The 8,408-nt window shown below is 43.9% G+C and overlaps 1 non-coding gene across 1 annotated transcript; it reads right to left on the reverse strand.

Annotated features, from left to right (window-relative positions):
- Positions 1 to 1,686: 1,686 nt before the first annotated feature.
- On the reverse strand, positions 1,687 to 1,760 carry trnan-guu (transfer RNA asparagine (anticodon GUU)). The gene has a single exon. It is a non-coding gene; the product is annotated as a tRNA-Asn (tRNA).
- Positions 1,761 to 8,408: the final 6,648 nt, after the last annotated feature.

The raw sequence follows: 8,408 nt of genomic DNA on the forward strand, positions 1-8,408 counted from the left end.
AGTCACAAGTGAGGGAGCTGGATATCAAAAAAAGAATGTATGTGTGGTGTGTATGATAAACAGTTGTGTGAATTTTTATGAAGGATTATTAACGGGGGATGGTGAAAGTTAATGATGCTGCTGTGGCTCTGTCAGGGGAGTGGAGATGACTCAGGTGGGCAGCTGAAACAGAACGAATGGATTTGGCTAACGAAGGACTGGAGGAGGAGAGAAGAGGAGAGGAGGAGAGGAGGGGAGAGGAAGGAAAAGGAAGGTGAGGAGAGGGAAGGGAGGGGAGAGGAGAAGTTCACAATATTCATCATCACCTTGGTCTTTTTCAAACTAATCTCTAAGCATTTCAAGATTAAAGAATCCAATAATAGGAGCAATTATTTGCTCTCTCTGCTGAGACCCCCTACTCTTCTACTCAATCAAGGCAACTCCAACCATACCAAAAAAGAAGGTTAATTTACAACTTCAGAACCTCAAGTATATATTTCGCTTCCACTTGTCAACCATTACAAGTAGATGCATGACGTGTAGTGACCGCATTGAAGAGGATAATAATGAATCACACTCAAATCTGTTTCAAGACATTGGCCCAATCAGCTTATGTGGCAGTAGTACATATGTGAAGTGGATTGGTTTACGCTTTACTTTCTCTCCCTCTTTACTTGCTCTCTTTCTCTATGTATCTATCTATCTAACTCTCTCTCTCTCTCTCTATCTATCTCTCTCTGTCTCTCTGTCTCTCTATCTCTCTCTCTCTCTGTCTCTCTCTCTCTCTCTCTCTCTCTCTCTCTCTCTCGCTCTCTCTCTCCCTCTTTCTGTGAGTGCTGTGTTTTCGGATTCCCATCCGTCTACCCTGTTCCAGACGCGGTCCTCAGAGTGAAGCCTCAACAGACCCGTCACTTTAGCCCTCACTTCTGCCTCCTCTTCCCCTCCCGGTCGAGTTCCCAACAGGCCTGCCAGTTGGAGGTGTCGGCGAGGTCGCAGAAAAGTAGGGCTCCATCAGGGCCCATCACCAGAGATCACACAGCCATGCAGCACATCAAGGAGTTTAACAGCCTCCTGAACCTCCAGGAGGAGCATCAATTAAAGCTAGTGAAGCCAGATATTGTTTAATGATATATTTACATTTTAAAGCTTGATTTAATTACGCTCAGTGCACCCAATGTTCGCTAAGCCCGCGGCTCACTTCCTGTCATAAACCGAGGAGAGGAAAAAAGGGAGGATGAACAGACGAGTGCTGAGATGGCGGTGCCTCTTATTAATCTGGGGGAGGCTTTGCTAGGGTTGATAGGTTTATATTGGTCCTGCATTACTGCAAATAGAGCAATACATAACAATGTCCTTTTCATCTTCATATATCTGGAGGAAGCGTAGAAAATGTCCTCACGTAGGAAAATGCAGTTGATCCCTGTGTTTCTTTGACCAATCCCATTTCTTTATTAAAGAATTCTGCTGTATGTGTCGCATGTTTCATATATTCAGTGAAGGAATTGAGGTCTGCTTCTAATCATCTATTGTTGCTAACCTGGATATGGACACGCAAATGAAACAGCAATCTTCCTTTGCGAGGTAGTACATCAAAGGCTATTTATATTGTCATGGGAATTAGGGCATTGATGAGAATTTATTGTACTTCTAACAGTTGAGCGACACATTTATGGCACTGCATGTTTTGTTTGCATATGAAAAGAAGTACGTCCCTGGGTGGACTCGAACCACCAACCTTTCGGTTAACAGCCGAACGCGCTAACCGATTGCGCCACAGAGACAGCTGCTCTGCCACCAGACCTCTGCCATCAAACCTGACACGCTTAGTCTCTGTCCATGGTGCTGAAAGTGTGGACTCTGCACTGTGTGCTTCCTCGAAGCTGCATTCCTGTGGCTGTCTGAGCGTGTGTGTGTGTGTGTGTGCGTGTGTGTGTGCGCGCGTGTGTGTGTGTATATCTGCCTGTCTGCCTATCTTTACATATGTGGTGAAGACTTTGTCCGTTTGAGGTGGTGTTAGTGAAGCTGAAGAGAGAGAGAGCATGCACACTGCTGCTCTCCAGAGTGTGGTGAACGATCTGAGAGGACATCATGTCTCCTTTTCAAGAAAGTACTGACAGAGTAATTACCGAGAACGCCTCCCACCTATAACCTCGATGACAACATTTCCTAAAAAAATATGGCTGGGCCACAGACTCACTGCTCCAGTTTGTGTGTGTGTGTGTGTGTGTGTATGTGTGCAAGTTTGTGTGTATGGGGGCATATTTAATTATTCTTGTGGGGGTTAAAATGTCCCCTCAAGAACAATAAACTAAGGAAACATTGAACTTGAAAGGACATTTCTTGGTCCTCACAAGTATTCCTAAGGGATATTAGGGGGTTTATAGTTAGAATATGTGTTAGAGTTAGACTGACATTAAGGGTTGGGGTTAGGAGCTATTGGTAGTTTTACGGTTAGAGTTGGGAGCTACTGTAGGGTTAGTTTTCGGATTGAAGTTAGGGTTAGAGACAGGGATATAGTTAGTGTTAGGGTTAAGGTTTGGGTTAGGGAATACACAATTTTGAAGGTGATTAAAATATAAATCCCCCAAAGAATTGCCACGCAAACTTGTGTGTATATGTGTGCACATGTGTGTGTGTGTGTGTTTGTGTGTGCACGCTTAATATAAAGCAGGTTTACTTGAATATTTGACTTTATCAAATTCAATCAAGTGAGTTAAAGCAGAAGGATGGACCCTGTGACGAGTGAGATGGGAACAAAGACATACAGACAGAAAGTAAGAGAACATTTGACAGGATATGAGAAATGGAGGTAAAAACAACAATCTGAAACACTGGCTGTAATCCAGACATTCCTAATTCCTACTAATCTGGAGAGACTGAGGGAGGATTCCTAACTCAATGGGCTAATAATATGTCAAAGCGTGACCAAGCTGTAAAAATGGTCTTTCATCATAAACTGTCTTTTATCATAACCAATGTGTCCTTTCCCTGACCCTGCAGGCAAATGAACAGGGTGAGGACTCGCAGAAAAATAGTTTCAATTGACTTCTAAGTGCAGTAACATTGATTCTTGTTTGAAAATAGAACCCTGAGGCTTAGAGACAAAAAACTGCATAGTGAGCAAACTCTCTCTCTCTCCCTCTCCCTCTCTCTCTCTCTCTCTCTCTCTCTCTCTCTCTCTCTCTCTCTCTCTCTCTCTCTCTCTCTCTTTAGATGTGTAGTGTGTTAGGGGGCTTTAATAACCACTTAATCTTTTTTACCATGTCATTTAATCAGAAGTGGTTACTCCACTGTCCCCATGGCAGGTCAAAAACACCAGCTTGTATTTTCATCCATAGCAAACATCCCGAGACACACACCTTGCTTCATCAAGTGCTGAGGCCTGTGTATCATGCGAGCAAACATTGAAACACAACTATAACACAAAGCGAGAAACACATGATCCTATGTATGAGTTTGGCGTAGATTCGATATCTCCCTTCAGGTGACAAGGGGACAGTACCCCCCTCAGTTCCGTCCTAACCTTAATCTTGAACCTGAATGTAGCTTGCCAGAAGTACTTGCGTTCTTTTGGCATGTTGTTGCCATAGCGTGACTGGTGTCCCCTGGGTCACCATGACGCCCTGAGACCAGTGGTGAGAAGGTAAGAGAGACTGCTGCCCCTGGCACGCACACAGATAAAGATAGACCCAAACTCACACATACACATAGACACACACACACACACACACACACAGGTGTGAATCACCAAAACGTTCTTGTTTTCCAATTCTCAGGAATTTCTGGGAACAAGAAAACAAGTTGGATCTTAGGTTAGATCATTTGTAAGGCCTTTGCAACCCCCCTCGAACTTTACTTTGGATAAAGAATCTGCTACATGAACACTTTATATTACTATTGTTATAGGAGTAGACATGTTTACAGTGAAAGGGTTAGTTAATGACTATCTGCAATGCCAAAATATGTGTAGTGATGAGTAATCTATTGGGTACCTTTGGGTCATTTTGTAAAAAGAGTGAAGAATGCAGTGCATCCGGTGAGCGTACCTATGTGCACCTGGGCCTCTTTAACCTCACACAATATAAAGAGTTGAACGTCTGTTAAATGTACATCATTTAATGACAGTGAATGTCTTTGCAGATGTAGTCCTACAGGGATGCCAGAAGCAGTGCATCCTGGGAGGTGTAGTATAGATTGGTCCCAACATCTTCTGAATCATCTCTCATTTCCTGGATGTGGGACCTCGCAGCTCCAGTCAATACCACCGGACCTGCTGTGTCTCTACAGAGATGTGACTCTGCACACACACACCTCTGCACACACACACAGGATTATGTACACACACACACACACTCAGGTATACACCCATACACACACACACACACACACACACACACAGACAGTGACATATATTGACATTTTCTAGGCTGGGAACAGTATTGATTTCCCAGTCTGAGATACAGACACACAAGCACACAGAGCACAGGGTATCTAAACATCTTCACCACATCTCTATGTACTACTGCTTTCCGATGGTCACCTCTCTGCTCCTCTAAAAACATGCACTCCAAACAAAGTGTCCTTCGACGGAACAGCACCGTAGGAAAAGTTCATTTGATTCAGGTGACATGCACATTCCTAGCCAGCAGTGGAGTCAATACCTGGGTAGAAAAAAAGCTGAGCAGCAATTTATTGAAGTACTAGTTTTGAAGCACAGAAAAATCCATTCCTCTGTATTTCTGTGTGTGTGTGTGTGACCGTTTGTTTATGTGAGTGTTCACTAGCTTGTCTTCATGTAACCAGTGTGTACCTGCATAGTTGGTGTGTGTCATATCTAAAGATTTAGTGTTCACCTTGGTCAGGTGCGGAGAGGTTAATAGTGGCGGTATCAGCTGTGAGTTGAAAGGCGTTTAGCAGCTATAATTGATGATGCAATTACTGTCTGTATAAGCTCAAGCCTTTTTCTTCCAGCCGTAGAGCAGAGGCTATACATCTCACCCGTGGCCAAGCTCTAAGGCTCATCCGTCCAGTCCTGTCATCTCATACTGGACCTCCACTGCCTCAAAGATCACCTCTTCCCAGGTTTTCAGTCCATTTCGTTGTGGATCTGTATCATACTGTAATAGTCCACAGAGCTGTGCACTACGCTCACGGTAACAAAAGGCTTTGAGGACTCAGCGGAAAATCTAAATACTTTCAATTGACGTCCAAAATGCATTTTGCATGTATACACACTGTAAATAGGTCCCGAGTTACAGTGTTATTTTGAGAGAACACAGTTTAGTGTCCATTTATGAGTCAGCCGCTTTGACTTCCTCGAAGACATTGTGCCTGCTAAATCCCTTTGTGTTTGTCTGAGATAGTCTTCACCTAATTACGGCTTGGCCAGGCCACCTGGGCGGACACTGGTGAGAGCCCACAGGCTGACATCGACGTGGTCTGTCTGCAGAAGAGGGGTGAGCTCCGCGGGGGATGGGCGGCTTTAACTGTTATTAGAAGGGTCTGTTATGCAGACAGATGTTCACTCAGCAGGAGCGCAGCGAGTGAACCTCACTCATGTACCAGCACACACGCACGTCCTCACACAAACACTCCCCCCCCCCCCCCCCCCCTCCCCCGGGGGGCCCAAGGTAATCGCTTGGCATAGCAACTGAGTGATCCGATTCTCTGGTGTTTGGGATTGACACAATAGACTCAAAACACCACCCACCGTTAGAAGAATGGGGAGGTAAAGGAGCCCCGAGTTACACTTATCAACTCACACAGCAGCTGTATGGTTTATGAGAAGTTGGGCGCAAGTGTGTCTCTGTGTGTGTGTGTGTGTGTGTGTTTACTGGGAGTCACACAAACACACATTCATCAACATCAACAGGACAGACATGAGAGGCCGCATATTGTCTGAAGCAAAAAGGCCTACAGTAACTAAGGGAGATGAAGAAATAGAGTGGCAACTTTTGCTTGCTGTGATGGCACATTGCTTCGATATGATAAACTTTAGAGAGGGATCCAACACTCTTTTGGCAATCCATGTCATGTTGGGAAACATGGTTGCAATGCCTGTCTGCCTCCCTACCCGCCTGCCTGCTTGCCTGCCTGTCTGTCTGATGATATTCAGGTGTGTGATAAAGGTGTGAAGCCTGTAATGAAGGGCAACACCTGTCCCAAATTGAAAAAGGAATTGTTCAACTCAGCAGCAGAGGAGATAAGAAACAAGGCAGAACCCCAAAAGATTGGAGAGGTGTTACACATGACAGGTGTGAAATGCCAGGCACACACCAGCCACCTTAGTCCCCTTCAAAGTCCCCCTCAAAGACAAACTGATTTCCAAATTAGGTTTGGTGTCCGTCTTTTGGAGGCCCTCCCCATAGTGACGGCGTTGTCATTGGGGTAGGCCGTTGTCCAGTGTTTGTCATTGGTGTGTCCTTGTGTGTTCCAGAACAGCTGTTGGGATGTCAGAGTAGGGAGAAACAGATATATATAAACACTAGATGTCTCGTCCGCGTTGCCAGACATTGGAGTCGAACGTCCGCACAGGCGGCCATCTTGCTACAGTCAACTTGCTCACCAATAACAATGTGTTTATGCTACATGTACTTTTTAAATGACCATAACTTGCAACATTCTTTACCGATTTTTAAGCGGTTTGGGTAGTTATCAACGTCAGAGATGTCGTTATGCCACTGCAAAAAAAAACAGAAGTATGCAGTGGCATAACAACATCTCTGATGTTGATAACAAACCAAACCGTTTAAAAATCGGTTGAAAATTGAGCAAGTTATGGTCATTTAAAAAGTACATGTAGCATCAACACAATGTTATGGGTGAGCGAGTTGACTGTAGCAAGATGGCCGCCATGTGCGGACGTTCAAGACTCCGGCGTAAGACATCTAGTCTTTATATATATCTATGGGGAGAAAGGCATGTTCTTTAACAGTTGTTCTTGGAGAACTCTAAAATAGATTCAGATTGTGGTTCCCCCTGCTGTGTTTCTAATCATAGCCACTTCCCCTCAGGCCAGACAACTGGCCTTCAAAAACAAAAACATGATGGCTGCCAGGGAAGCTACCCTCTAGGGTAGTCCTTGTAAACTTCTGAAATGTATTTATCTCCGAAACATGACAGGAGAAACAGTACCATCGCCACTGTGCCCAACTTTAGTGCTGATACCACTAATTAGGTTGAGAGAAAAGTTGATTTCAGTAACCAAATGTTCAAAAGAGACTAAGTGCTTATTCCCAAATATAGTTACATTATGTTTTCCCTTATATTATACTTCACCAAGCTGTAAACACTTGAGTTTGAATGTGTCTTCATGCCTGCAGAAGATGTTCACCAAGGGTGGATATTTCCCAGATGGGGGTGTGGGAGGGAAGAGGTGCATCTCTCTGTTTCAACAGCCTCTCAGCCTCCCCTTACACAGATTCTCCTGTTTAAATACTCCCTTATCCTCCCATAATCATCTCTATTCACCGCTTCTGTGAATGGGTGATCAGGCTTGGTTTGAGTGTCTGACAGTTGGAGTTGAGGAAGTTTAATTAGCGGTATATATCTGCGTGTGTGTGTGTTTCAGTTGCCATTACCTCAATAAAACCTGAAAAAGGACCCCTGTTGGGCTCACAACAACAAAAAGAAACAAGCTTATTCATCAACATTATAAGTTATAGAAATTACTGTTTTAGAAGTTTTCTTCCAATCAAACATACACAAGCCTGAAAAATGTATACAGTAGGATTGTATGGATTATATAGTATTTTATGGAGCAGAGGTTATTTGGAATAATGCCGGAAAAACGTCTGAAGAAAGCCCAAACTTTACTTCTCAGAGAAAGATTGCTTGTTGAATTTCCACCTGTTCCCACCCCAAACACTTTGTCCTGGCGCAGTTGGCCAAAAAAGAAAAAATCCATAACTAGCCAGAACTAAAATACAGATTTTAAATGTGATTCATCTTAACAATGAGAAGTAGCTTGAGGCCCAGCAGCCAACAAAATGACCTGCAACTGCAATCCCGCTTCCTGTTTTCTTTTAAAGATCCCCCTTACTTCCTCAACCAAATCAAGTGGTCCAATGGGAAGTCAGCATGCATCTTCCAGGATAAACATTTAAAAAATTTAATTAAAAAGTACTGGGTGCTTTTTTCTCAGTAGGGTAATTAACAAAAGAGGCAATACAGTCAGTGAGAAACCAGTGAGTGAAACCAGTGCTACCCTCAAGCTATGACAAGATTGATTTTCTCTTCCTTTTCCCTCCCTTTCCTTCTTTCTCTCCTTGTCATAGTCACCCTGTTGCAGGCAGAGTGCTAATTCTTCCAGGTGTCAGTCACTCTGTAGCCAAGCCCTGATGGATTCACCCTGCTAGGGATAGCTGCATAATCAAGATGAATCATCCTCTTTCCCAAATCAAAATAATTCTTTTTTTTCCCTTCTTCTC

The sequence above is a fragment of the Hypomesus nipponensis genome, chromosome 23 (assembly GCF_054491055.1).
Source record: "Hypomesus nipponensis isolate SF chromosome 23, ASM5449105v1, whole genome shotgun sequence".
Classification (NCBI taxonomy): domain Eukaryota; kingdom Metazoa; phylum Chordata; class Actinopteri; order Osmeriformes; family Osmeridae; genus Hypomesus; species Hypomesus nipponensis.